The following is a 14,655-nucleotide window of genomic DNA, read 5'->3' on the forward strand; positions in this document are numbered from 1 at the left end:
GCATTATGATGGGCATATAATAAACATTATTATTATACTTGAATAAGTGCAGAACGCTGCAAAAAGCTAGACCGTATTAACTTCTTATAACAATTGATTATTCTACTTGAATAAGTTGAATAAACTAGTGATGTGTTCGTATAAATATTTTTGTAGAAATAATAGGTGAACAGTTTTAAATGTCTAGTGGTGTCGTCATGATGAGGTCAGCAACAAATTAAAAAAAAATCAATAAAAAAAATTCGAATATTGCAGATAAAATAAATGTGCATTCGTGGTCTAATTAGTTTCAGGCAATGTGAAGAACAGTGCAATCAATGACAAGAAAAAGCTAAAAACACATTTGTCACTAAGAGCATTTCATTCCTGTCTTTCAACGCACAAACAGTTTCTTTTCTCGACTTACTCTCTCTCTCTCTCAGATATCACAGGCTACCAATTCAACAAATGGCAAAACAATACGATAGGATTCGGGATTAACGAATTTCAGCCTGCCAAAAACCTCGTCACAGGTAATGGGCCCTGATTTTTACGCGTAGGACTACCGCGCATGAATACAAATCCATGTTATCAGATCTCGCGAGAATCTCGCTAGCGTTCCGAATACGACCATGAAGACATTTTTCCCTAGTCCTTGTCAGATCATATTTCGATACCAGCTCACTGAGTCTTGTAGCAGGTTATCAACCGACAAAATCTTTTTGTTTCCCGATCTTCCTGTGTATTACTCCGCCAGACAAAGCAAGGTAAGACGTCAACATCTTCTTCAATTATCTAACGTCGTTTGTGTCCGGCAAACTTCGGCACAATGAAAGTAGCTTGCCATATTGTATTCGTTGGCAAGTGCTGTAAATGTTGATATCTTTACGATACAGAGCCTCATTGGCATATCAAAGCTTTGTGGCTGCCCAAGCTGTCAAATCCATTAAAAAAGAACACGTGCTATGATGACCGTGACCGCCACATGTTTGTTGCTGTGAAGTGATATCGGGTATATCGCTGTAACCTCTTCATCCAAAACATACATGTATGATCTTGGTACCCGTCCGATACGTAATGCAAAACATCTCAAAGGACCGCATGAGGTACCGTCGTATAAAATTGTTCATTCATTCATTCATTTATTTCAATAAATCCTCCTCAATGGAGATTTGAACACAATGTAATATATATGAGCATGATTAAATATGTAAGAGGAAGTAGCATACAATACAATACATACGTAAACAATGGGTTCGTGTCATCGCAATATTATTGACAAAGTAACAGCAATTGTATGACCATATAATATAAGCATGATCATCTAACGCAATATATGCACAAATGCCACTGTTTCAGTATTATTTAAACACTATCGAAGGTTTTGTATACATTGAACGCATCTTGTACATAGCGAAAGCTGAGCTTGTAAACAGCAATTGATTACAGTCTTCATTTTGTATGTAAAATGTCCCTAAAAAAAATCTCTGAAAATGGTCGAATCTGTTTTAGCTCAGTCGGATCCGACATGTAGACCAAATAACATAATATTATTTAGATCACGATAAAAACGTTCGCGTACACTGCTGTATACGGACAAGGATAAACAATATGTTCGGTTTTGTCAAAGAACACGCGTTTGCAAATTAAACACACATGCAATTTAGGTAGACCTATGCATATATACACTATTGTTCTCCAACATATGTGTATAAACATTACTACCTTATTAAAGTGCCAACACAAAATTAAGTCAAAGTCAAAGTAACTTGTATAAAGTAAGGCCTCCTGCTCTTAATACTTCATATAAAATACAACGCATAAAAAAGATAAAGCGTAGTTTCTCTCTTTCACATAACACGTATTCTTTATCTGCTTGTTTCACAATATCCTTAACATAAAAAGCTATATATTTTATTTTATCTTCGTTTCAACATTGCCTAAGATTGCAGAAATATTAAAATTCATATTAACCATCGTACAATGAAGATATACACGTTTTTCATCAGTGTAGATCTATATTCCACAGTGTAAAGCTGGTGTACAGATAGTAATTGTATTCCGTTAGCTGGTAAACAGATAAAGTAATTGTGTTCCGTTGTTGTTCCATAATGTATAGCTGGTATTCAGATAGAGTAATTGTGTTCCGTTGTTATTCCATAATGTATAGCTGGTATTCAGATAGAATAAGTGTGTTCCGTTGTTATTCCATAATGTATAGCTGGTATTCAGATAGAATAAGTGTGTTCCGTTGTTATTCCATAATGTATAACTGGTATTCAGATATAGTAAGTGTGTTCCGTTGTTATTCCACAATGTATAGTTGGAATATATAGCTGGCATTTAGATAGAGTAATTGTGTTTCGTTGTTATTCCATAATGAAAAGCTGGAATTCAGATAGAGTAATTGTGTTTCGTTGACATTCCATATTGTATAGCTGGTATTCAGATAGAGTAATTGTGTTTCGTTGTTATTCCATATTGTATAGCTGGTATTCAGATAGAGTAATTGTGTTTCGTTGTTATTCCATAATGTATAGCTGGTATTCAGATAGAGTAATTGTGTTTGGTATTCAGATAGAGTAATTGTGTTTCGTTGTTATTCCATAATGTATAGCTGGTATTCAGATAAAGTAATAGTGTTTCGTTGTTATTCCATAATGTATTGCTGGTATTCAGATAGATTACTTGTGTTCCGTTGTTATTCCATAATGTATAGCTGGTATACAGATAAAGTAATTATGTTCCGTTGTTATTCCATTATGTATAGATGGAATATATAGCTGGTATTCAGATAGAGTAATTGTGTTCCGTTGCTTTTATTCCATAATTTAAAGCTGGTATTCAGATAGAGTAAGTGTGTTCCGTTGTTATTCCATAATGTATAGATGGAATATATAGCTGGTATTCAGATAGAGTAATTGTGTTTCGTTGTTATTCCATAATGTATAGCTGGTATTCAGACAGATTAATTATGTTTGGTATTCAGATAGAGTAATGTGTTTCGTTGTTATTTCATAATGTATAGCTGGTATTCAGATAGAGTAATTCTGTTTGGTATTCAGATAGAGTAATTGTATTTCGTTGTTATTTCATAATGTATAGCTGGTATTCGGATAGAGTAATTATGTTTGGTATTCAGATAGAGTAATTGTGTTTCGTTGTTATTTCATAATGTATAGCTGGTATTCAGATAGAGTAATTGTGTTTCGTTGTTATTTCTTAATGTATAGCTGGTATTCAGATAGAGTAATTATGTTTGGTATTCAGATAGAGTAATTGTATTTCGTTGTTATTTCATAATGTATAGCTGGTATTCAGATAGAGTAATTGTGTTTCGTTGTTATTCCATAATGTATAGCTGGTATTCAGATAGAGTAATTGTGTTTCGTTGTAATTCCATAATGTACAGCTAGTATACAGATAAAGTATTTGTGTCCCGTTGTTATTCCATAATGTATTGCTGATATACAGATAGAGTGATTGTGTCCCGTTGTTATTCCATATTGTATAGCTAGAATACAGATAAAGTAATTGTTTTGTTGTAATTCCATAATGTATTGCTGTTATTCAGATAAAGTATTTGTGTTTCGTTGTTATTCCATAATGTAAAGCTGGTATTCAGATAGAGTAATTGTGTCCCGTTGTTATTCCATAATGTATAGCTGGTGTACAGATAGAGTAATTGTGTTCCGTTGCTTATCCATAATATACACCTGGTATATAGATACAGTAATTGTGTCCAGAATGTTTTCCATAATGTATAGCTGGTATAGAGATACAGTAATTGTGTCCAGAATGTTTTCCATAATGTATAGCTGGTATAGAGATAAAGTTATTGTGTCCAGAATGTTTTTCCATAATGAATAGCTAGTATACAGATAAAGTAATTGTGTCCAGAATGTTTTTCCATAATGTATAGCTAGTATACAGATAAAGTTATTGTGTCCAGAATGTTTTTCCATAATGTATAGATAGTATACAGATGAAGTAACTGATAATTTGGCGAAGACGTCAAGTGCAGGTAAATATAGTGATTACAACAAAGGACAAGCACACGACGGTTCCATGGTGTAATGGTTAGCACTCAGGACTCTGAATCCTGCGATCCGAGTTCAAATCTCGGTGGAACCTCATATTTTGTTGAATATATGTTCACCTTTATTATGCGAACAGAAAGACGAACCGGCCGTATATCTATATACATGCAGTAGTAAGCTAAATTACTAAAATTTATCTCAAGGCTAATGCGGTGATAAAACATATGGAAATATATATCGACGAAGAACGGACTGCTCCGCTGAGCATTCAAATACGATTGCATGGTTTCTTTTCTTCAACAGCAGTTGTTGTTGTTTGTTGTTTTCTTTTCTTCTTTCGAGAGTCACATATTTTGTGTAGATGGCCATTTAAAAAAACAAATCGATTTGTTTTATAGCACATCGCAGGTAAATCTTTTTTTAAATACTTTTGAACTAACACTGCTTGGTAATTTCAAGCTCAAAATCATTCGTTTTTCAATAGCGTGAATAATGAATCTTTTTCTATCGCATTTTTCACTGTCTACGAATAAAGTATCTCTCAATTGAATTTTCGATCAATCTTATTTTTTACACTGAGTATTTCGTTGGCATTACACGCAGAGCCAATTGTCGGTAAATGTTATAGAGTTCCTTAAAGCTGACATTCCACGCACGCGACACATAATAACTTTCAATTTGCGCTTCAGAAATTCGAGAGACATTGTCAGTGTTGACAGACGAAACCGGTTTAACAAAGGATGAAGCCCCAGGTTCGTGTCAATCGAGCATTCCTTACACATACCTGCCTCTTTCGTGAAAACTTTCCTCCGGATTTTATTGGGAACACACTTGCTTAAAGACTCCGAAACACATGAATATCGAGAGCGAACTCTAATGTGAGCTTTTTCAATAGAGAACAATGCATTCCGACAAATAGACGAAAACTCGACATGAGTATTGTGCAGGAATGGCATTATTTTGTGCAGGAACGACATTATTCCTGTCATAACGATTTACCTGCTGTTTCTACTTAGGAATTTCAAACAGCGTCTAACGTGATAAAATGCATGTAGCCATATTGGACGGTATATCAGTTTTTTCAAAAATGAATTAAGGCATTAAGGATGTTTAATAGGGTGCATTGACAATGTTAAAATTGCTAATGTTACCATTGCGTTCACAGAATAGTATCAATCAAACCGAGGCGCGCATGTTCAATAACTCGGTTATTTCTATTGGATGTGTTGACAATGTTGCAATTGCTAATGTTACCATTGCGTTCAAAGAATAGTATCAGTCAAACCGAGGCGCGCATGTTCAATAACTCGGTTATTTCTATTGGATGTGTTGACAATGTTGCAATTGCTAATGTTACCATTGCGTTCAAAGAATAGTAGTAATCAAACCGAGGCGTTCATGTTTAATAACCAACGTATTTCTATTGGATGTGTTGACAATGTTGCAATTGCTAATGTTACCATTGCGTTCAAAGAATAGTATCAATCAAACCGAGGCTTCCATGTTCAATAACTCGGGTATTTGTGTAGATGGCGTTGACAATGTTGCTATTGCTAATATACGGAGGCTTCGATGTGCGTTGAACGGCAATGAAGCAATAATTGTTAACATTTCTCTCACGAAGAACATAAATGTGCAATAACTCGGGGTTTATATACATGCAGGGGTTATTGCCTAGCTGCTTTTGCCCTTGTAAAGAGACTTCTAGGTGAAAAGGGTCGGGAATTGCATAGGATGCGTTGCCAGTGTTGTTATTGCTTATTAACGGAAGCGTATATATTCCATAACTCTTCAGACTAAACGCTGAAATGACTAACCATTTCTATGAAATAGTTTATTATTATTATTTGAAAAGGGTATTCTTAATAGCATATTAAAACATTATATTAGACCAACCATAATCATTAAGCTCAGGGCCAACAGTGAAATATGAGGTCGCCGAATTTTCTACTCACTCCGAAATATGTTCTTCTAAGATATTTCATGTATATGATGTTGGTTAAATCGACGATAATTCTCTTACAATTCTTGGACCATCTTCGCAACAACTATTTCCAATGGAAACTATGTGCCAACAGTTAGATATCGCGTGGCCGCATATTCCTCTCAAACCTAATTACACCGTTAACTGATTCTTACCTGTCCATGAAATGACCCGTGTAAAGGAAAACAATTGTTCTGTTGAGGCAAACAACGAATATGATTTCCCAGGAATTAGTGATGCTATCTTGTGCTATGTGTGTGGCGGAAATTATATGTTGGTCAGTTTTTAGGGGAAAAAATATCGATGGCTTTTTATATCAAACAATATGTTTTATGTCGTTCGTCCCTGAGTCAGTCAGTCAGCAAGCCAGTCAAACGTAAAGTCAATTAATATTTTAGTCTCAATCAAAATCAGTCAAACATTCCGGGAATTATATAGTGAACATACATGCAGAGGGCAATGCAATGGAAGGGCTGGGTGGGGTTGCTGGTCTTACCAAGAATGAGTGCAAGGCTGGTGATAATTCGTAATCAATTTGTAAGACCTCTTTCGAGATAAATAAATGGCTCTAAAAAGTGCCGTTTGCTAACATTGAAGCCGGAAATGGATTGCGAGCCTGCCCGAACGCCGGCTAGCAATGGTCGTCGGAGCTCCAGCCCCCGTCACTTCCGGTTATGCCACCATCGGAATCGGAGAACGCGCTATCATCGAACGCAGAGAGGTCGGAATCGCTCTCATCACCGGAAGCGAATTCCTGGTCGCCAAGGCCGACGAGGACACTTCGGTTAAGGTCCACGATGTCGGCAGCAATATTTTTGGCGTACTCGTAGTACATATTCCGGACTCCCTCGAGGACCGACAACCTGAGACGAGAGTTGTATCGGGCGACCCTGTTTCCGGTTCGATCTGCGAGGTTGAAGCGCTGTGTGGCCTCATAGACAAGGCGGTTGAGGACGAACACCTGCTCACAAGACTTCCGGAATCGAAGTGCTAGGCTGACGTTGACAGACATGGTTTCTGATGAATTGTTTCCCTTGTAAGGCTGAAAGATATATATATTCGATTCAGTCTTGCAATGATATGCAGAATAACTGAAATGTGACTGGTGTGTGAATGTTACAGTATTTATACTTTTCAAGGAGTACTCCTCGACAACAACCGTCTACTGACTACAACTGTCAATTAGTGCCAATTAATATTCTCACTTGCTGTCCAAGGTGCGAGCGACTTCCACTAACGGACGGGCGGACGAGCCACCGGTCATGCGCGCACTATTGTCTGAGTATCACTAATGTACGAGGTGTGAAATCGACACACGCCTCCTAGTTCTACTCCGTGTCTACAAGGTATTGAGGTGTGATCGTAAATGGCACGTGTTTAGGACTATGTGTTTGTTGTTGGTGTGTTTTCTTTTTCATCTCTGAAGTGATACACTTTTATTATCAAATTAAAATATTAAAACACGTGGTTTATAGTCCGATCGTCCTTACAATTTGAACACTTGAGTAGTTTTAATTAACACTCAATTGTAAGTTGAATTTGTTAAGTTCCCTTTGTTTGTTTGAGTTTTAAGTAGAGATTAAATATGTCAAGTTGGATAGAAAAATATATAAACATGATAATATAACGGATAGTGCAGAATTCGTTCTTAACATTTATTTAACATTAACACAATCATAAAATATCAGATTTGTATATAGATCAGAAATTGTGCATTCGCTCGTATAACAGTTGCATTTTTAACTTTGCGTGACATTTTTTGTATGAAAATTCATGGTAAGTCTTTTTTTCAAATTTAAAATACATTCGTGGGTCGAAAATGATATTTCTTATTGGAAAAAATATCGACTGAAGTAATAAAGTTATTTACATGAAGCTTATATCTTAAATTGGATGATTTTACCTTGTCATTTCAGTGATCTTACACATTTTCTACAAAAATACACAGTGGAATTTCTTTAAATGTTTGTATCAATTATCTATTGCTATAATGCCTTTATAAATCACAACCCTCTTATATATATGACGGCTCTTCAGATAAGTGATCTTAAACGTCCTGTTTCATTTTACACAACGCTTTTTATTCACAATTTTGGACAATTTTTCAATTGTAAAACAAAACACAATAACAAACAATTACCTACTTCTCCATAAAAAATTTGATTAACGCAGACATATTTGTATTATTTTCTCTATATTAATATATAAGTCAGGCAGTTAGTTATTCATTTAGCATATCAGTCAGGGAGTTAGTAACTTATTAAGTATATCAGTCAGGGAGTTAGTTATTCATTTAGCATATTCGTATTGGATGTGTTGACAATGTTGCAATTGCTAATGTTACCATTGCGTTCAAAGAATAGTAGTAATCAAACCGAGGCGTCCATGTTCAATAACTCGGGTATTTCTATTGTAGGTGTCAATGTTGCAATTGCTAATGTTACCATTGCGTTCAAAGAATAGTATCAGTCAAACCGAGGCTTCCATGAGCAATCTGTCGGGGGATTTGTGTAGATGGCGTTGACAATGTTGCTATTGCTAATATACGGAGGCTTCGATGTGCGTTGAACGGCAATGAAGCAATAATTGTTAACATTTCTCTCACGAAGAACATAAATGTGCAATAACTCGGAGATCATATACATGCAGAGGTTAGTGCCTAGCTGCTTTTGCCCTTATCATACACAAAGAGGGTTCTAGGTGAAAGAGCTCGGGAATTGCATAGGCTGCGTTGCCAAAGTTGTTTTTGCTTATTTAGGAAGCGTATAAATTCTATTCCACAACTCCTTCAGACTAAACGCTGAAATGACTGTAACCATTTCTGTGAATAGTTCATTTTTTAATAACCTCTATTTTTTGCTTTCGTTAACATGGTTTAGGGCAAATAGGTTATATTTGAAAAAGTGTATTCTTAATAGCATATTAAAACATTACATTAGACCATAATCATTAAGCTCAGGGCCAACAATGAAATATGAAGTCGCGAATTTTCAACTCACTCCGAATTCTTCTCTTCTCAGATATTTCATGTATATGATGTTGGTTAAATCGACGATAATTCTGTTACATTTCTTGGACCAATTTCGCAACAACTATTTCCAATGAAAACTCTGTGCCAACAGTGAAATATCGGGTGGCCACATATTCCCCTCAGACCTAATTACACCGTGAACTGATTCTAACCTGCCCATGAAAAGATCCGTGTAAAGGAAAACAATTGTTCTGCTGAAGCAAACAATGTATATAATTTCCCAGGAATTAGTGAAGCAAGCTTATGCTATGTGTGTGGCGGAAATTATATGTTTGTCAGTTTTGGGTGAAAACAAAACTGTCCATCGGTCGGTCGGTCGGTCAGTCAGTCACGAGCATCAGTCATTTAGTCAGTCACTCCGTTGTCAATTTATACTTTAGTCTGACTTAAAATTAGTGAACCATTCCGGTAATTATACAGTGAAGATACATGATGAGGGCAATGCAATACAAGGGCTGGGTGGGGGTCTCACCAAGAATGTGTGCAAGACTGGTGATAAATTGTGACAATTTGTAAGAAAACTCTTTCGAGATAAATGAATGGCTCTAAAAAGTGCCGTTTGCCAACATTGGAATTGGATTGCGAGCCTGCACGAACGCCTACTAGCAGAGGTCGTCGTAGCTCCAGTCGCCGTCACTACTGGTAAGTCCACCCTCGGAATCGGAGAACGCGTTTTCGTCAAACGCAGAGAGGTCGGAGTTGCTTTCATCCCCGGAGGCGTACTCCTGGTCGCCAAGATCGTCAAGGACGCGCCTGTTGAGGTCCACGATGTCGACGGCCATCTTTGAGGCGTACTCGTAGTACATGTATCGTACTCCCTCGAGGACCGACAGCCGGAGACGCGTGTTGTAGCGGGAGATTCTGTTTCCGGTATGATCTGCGAGGTTGAAGCGCTGTATGGCCTCACAGACAAGACGGTTGAGGACGAACACCTGCTCACAGGACTTCCGGAACCGCAGTTCGGTGTCCCTCAGCTGACGGCGGAGTGCTAAGCTGACATTGACAGACATTGTTACTGCTCAGGTAGTTTCGAGAGTAAGGCTGAAAAATATATTCGTTTCAGTGTTGCAATGATATGCAGTAAAACTGAATTGTGACTGGTGTTTGAATGTTACAGTATTTATACCTTTCAAGAAGTACTCCTCGACAACAACCGTTTACTGACTACAACTGTCAATTAGTGCCAATTAGTGTTCACACTCGCTGTCCAAGGTGCGAGCGACTTCCGCTCAGAGACGGACGGACGAACGACCAGTCATGCGCGCACTACTGTCTGAGTATCACTAATGTACGAGGTGTGAAATCGGCACGCGCCTCTAAGCTTTACATAGCATTATCACACCTCCACGTGTCTACGAGGTATAGAGGCGTGACGTTAATTGGTACGCGTTACAGAACTATTTGTTTGTTGTTGATGAGTTCTCTTTTTTATCTTTCAAATGATACATTTTTATCGATTTAGATATTAAAGCTGAGATATTAAAACTGATATAACGTTGTGTTTAGGTCGATAATATACTATTGTTCTTACATTTAGAATATAAGAGTAATTTTAATTAACACTCCATTGTGGGTTCGATATCGTTGACTTTCCTGTGTTCGTGTTTTTAGTAGAGATTAACTACATCAAGTTAAAAAGAAAATCAACATTAACATTAAAATTTTACGGACAGAGAAGAATTCGTTCTTAACATTCATTTTACATTAACTCAATCTTAAATGTCCAATCTAAATCTCTCACAGATTGAACGTTTTGACATTTTTATATATTTTTTTTTGGTCTTGGAATGAGTTAACTTCGTTTTGCGAAACTGCATGGAAACCAGTTTTATGAAACTGCTGACAATAAATAGATCGCAGATTCTTATATTTTAGTTGAAAAAATGAGGCTGTGTGCATTTTTCTTAAACCGTTACTTATAATAAAACATTAATTTTTGAACGGAAATATGAAAATCTATGACCTTATCTTTTATCATTGATTTGCAGATATCTATATGCAAAAAAATGCTCACTCCATTATAAAAAAAGGCTGTAAAAACGGTATATCTGTGAGAGTGCAGCTTTAAACATAGATCAGAAATTCTGTTTTCGCTAATGTAACAGTCAAATTTTTACCTGCGTGACATTTTCTTGTATGACAATTCATGATAAATCTTTGTTCAAAATTTAAAGTACGTTCATGGGTCGAAAATGATATTTCTTATTTGAAAATTTATCGATCGAAGTAATAAAGTTATGAAAATGAAGCTTATATCTCAAAATTGATGATTTTACATTGTCATTTTAGTGATCTTACACATTTTCTACAAAAATACACAGTGTAATTTCATTAAATGTTTGTATTAAATATCTATTGTTGCAATGCATTCATAAATCGCAACCCTCTTATATATATGACGGCTCTTTAGATAAGAGATCTTATTTCAACCTCATGTTTCATTTTACACGTTTTTTGGGGAGCAATTTTTCAATTGTAAAGCAAATCTTAATTACAAACAATTAACCACGTGTCCATTATAAAAGTATGATTTACGCAGATATATTTGTATTATTTTCTCTCTATTAATATATAAGTCAGACAGTTAGTTATTCATTTAGCATATAAGTCAGGGAGTTAGTCATTCATTTAGCATATCAGTCAGGGAGTTAGTTATTCATTTAGTATATCAGTCAGGGAGATAGTTATTGATTAAGTATATCAGTCAGGGAGTTAGTTATTGATGAAGTATATCAGTCAGGGAGTTAGTTATTTATTAAGTATATAAGTCAGGGGGTGTTATATTAGTCAGGGAGTAAGTCATTTATTTAGAATATAAGTCAGGGAGTAGCTCATTCATTTAGTATATAAGTCAGGGAGTTAGTTATTCATTTAATATATAAGTCAGGGAGTGAGTTATTTATTTAGTATATAAGTCAGGGAGTTAGGTATTTATTAAGGGTATCAATCGGTCATGATGTCAATGAAGCAATAATTCGGCTCAGGTTAGTGCAAGTTAGTATTACCATCATAATAAGAATGTTCACAAAAGACGGTTCAATGGTGTAATTATTAGCACTCAGGACTCTGAATCCTGCGATCCGAGTTCAAACCTCGGAAGAACCTCATATTTGGTTTATAACAAGTCGACCCCATTCATAAGGGCAGTTAGACGAACCATATACATGCGCGAAATAAGTACGTTTACAGATATGTTTCAGTCACACTAGTGGATGTGACGGGGTCAAGCCATGATGCAGCCACAATAGGGTGCGAGCAGACCTTTATAAACGCAACAACAACAGTTTACAGAGATAATAAATTCAGAACGGCCAATATGTTGTTTTTTGGCTCTTCAAGTTTGTAATTAGCCATCTAAAAATATTTTCAACGTTCTTTCGTCTGTCGAATAGTGCGTCTGTTGCTCTCGTATGCTTTGAAAATATTCGCATAAGTTATTCACCGGTTCAAGCTAAATTACTAAAATTTAACTCAAGGCTAATGCGGTGATAAAACATTTGGAAATATATATCGACGAAGAACGGACTGCTCCGCTGAGCATTCAAATACGATTGCATGGCTTCTTTTCTTCAACAACAGTTGTTGTTTGTTGTTGTTGTTGTTTTCTTTTCTTCTTTCGAGAGTCACATATTTTGTGTAGATGGCCATTTAAAAAAAAATCAAATCAAATCGATTTGTTTTATAGCAAATCGCAGGTAAATCTTTTTTTAAACACTATTGAACTAACACCGTTTGGTAAATTCAAGCTCAAAATCATTCGTTTTTCAATAGCGTGACTAATGAATCTGTTTCTATCGCATTTTAACTGTCTACGAATAAAGTATCCCTCAATTGAATTTTCGATCAATCTTATTTTAACAAGTATTTCGTTGGCATTACGTGCAGAGCCATTGTTGGTAAATGTTATAGAGTTCCTTTAAGCTGACATTTCACGCACGCGCCACATATGAAATTTCAATCTGTGCTTCCAATGGTTCAGAAATTCGAGAGACATTGTCAGTGTCAACAGATGAAACAGTTTAACAAAGAATGAAGCCCACAGATCGGGTAAATCGAGCATTCCGTACACATATCTCCCTATTTCGTGAAAACTTTCTCCCCAAATTTTATTGGAAACACGCCCGTTAAAAGACACCGAAACACAAGAATATCGAGAACGAACCCTAATGTGAGTTTATTTTTTATAGGGAACAATGCATTCCGACAGATAGACGAAAACTCGGCTTGATTATTGTGAGGAATGACATTATTCCCGTCATAACGGTTTACACTGCTGTTTCTACTTAGGATTTGCATTTTATATTGTCTTTGCAAGCATAGTACTCACATTAACTTTTTTCAGAGCTTGGCAATTTCAAATAACGTCCAACGTGATGAAATGCTTTAGTAGTTTACATCAGACACAAAGGAACACGATCATTAAACAGCATGTAAACATATTGGACGATTTATCAGTATATTTTCCAAAAATAAATATGCATTAAGGATGTTTAATAGTGTGCATTGACAATGTTGCAATTGCTAATGTTACCATTGCGTTCAAAGAATAGTATCAGTCAAACCGAGGCGTTCATGTTTAATAACCAACGTATTTCTATTGGATGTGTTGACAATGTTGCAATTGCTAATGTTACCATTGCGTTCAAAGAATAGTATCAATCAAACCGAGGCTTCCATGTTCAATAACTCGGGTATTTGTGTAGATGGCGTTGACAATGTTGCTATTGCTAATATACGGAGGCTTCGATGTGCGTTGAACGGCAATGAAGCAATAATTGTTAACATTTCTCTCACGAAGAACATAAATGTGCAATAACTCGGGGTTTATATACATGCAGGGGTTATTGCCTAGCTGCTTTTGCCCTTGTACAGAGACTTCTAGGTGAAAAGGGTCGGGAATTGCATAGGACGCGTTGCCAGTGTTGTTATTGCTTATTAACGGAAGCGTATATATTCCATAACTCTTCAGACTAAACGCTGAAATGACTGTAACCATTTCTATGAAATAGTTTATTATTATTATTTGAAAAGGGTATTCTTAATAGCATATTAAAACATTATATTAGACCAACCATAATCATTAAGCTCAGGGCCAACAGTGAAATATGAGGTCGCCGAATTTTCTACTCACTCCGAAATATGTATATAAGTATCAGTCAAACCGAGGCTTCCATGAGCAATCTGTCGGGGATTTGTGTAGATGGCGTTGACAATGTTGCTATTGCTAATATACGGAGGCTTCGATGTGCATTATCTGGCGCATTGAACGGCAATGAAGCAATAATTGTTAACATTTCTCTCACGAAGAACATAAATGTGCAATAACTCGGGGTTTATATACATGCAGGGGTTATTGCCTAGCTGCTTTTGCTCTTGTACAGAGACTTCTAGGTGAAAGGGCTCGGGAATTGTTTATTAACGGAAACTTATATATTCCATAACTCTTTCAGATCAAAAGCAGAAATATCGGGTGGCCGCATATTCCTCTCAGACCTAATTACACCGTTAACTGATTTTAGCCTGTCCATGAATGACCCGTGTAAAGGAAAACAATAGTTCTGATGAGGAAACAAGGAATATGATTTCACAGGAATTTGTGATGCTATCTTGTGCTATGTGTG

At 36.2% G+C, this 14,655-nt stretch overlaps 1 non-coding gene across 1 annotated transcript; it reads left to right on the top strand.

Annotated features, from left to right (window-relative positions):
- The first annotated feature begins 4,041 nt into the window (after positions 1-4,041).
- On the top strand, positions 4,042-4,113 carry Trnaq-cug (transfer RNA glutamine (anticodon CUG)). Its single transcript has one exon. It is a non-coding gene; the product is annotated as a tRNA-Gln (tRNA).
- Positions 4,114-14,655: the final 10,542 nt, after the last annotated feature.

The sequence above is a fragment of the Mya arenaria genome, chromosome 10 (genome assembly GCF_026914265.1).
Source record: "Mya arenaria isolate MELC-2E11 chromosome 10, ASM2691426v1".
NCBI classification, from domain to species: domain Eukaryota; kingdom Metazoa; phylum Mollusca; class Bivalvia; order Myida; family Myidae; genus Mya; species Mya arenaria.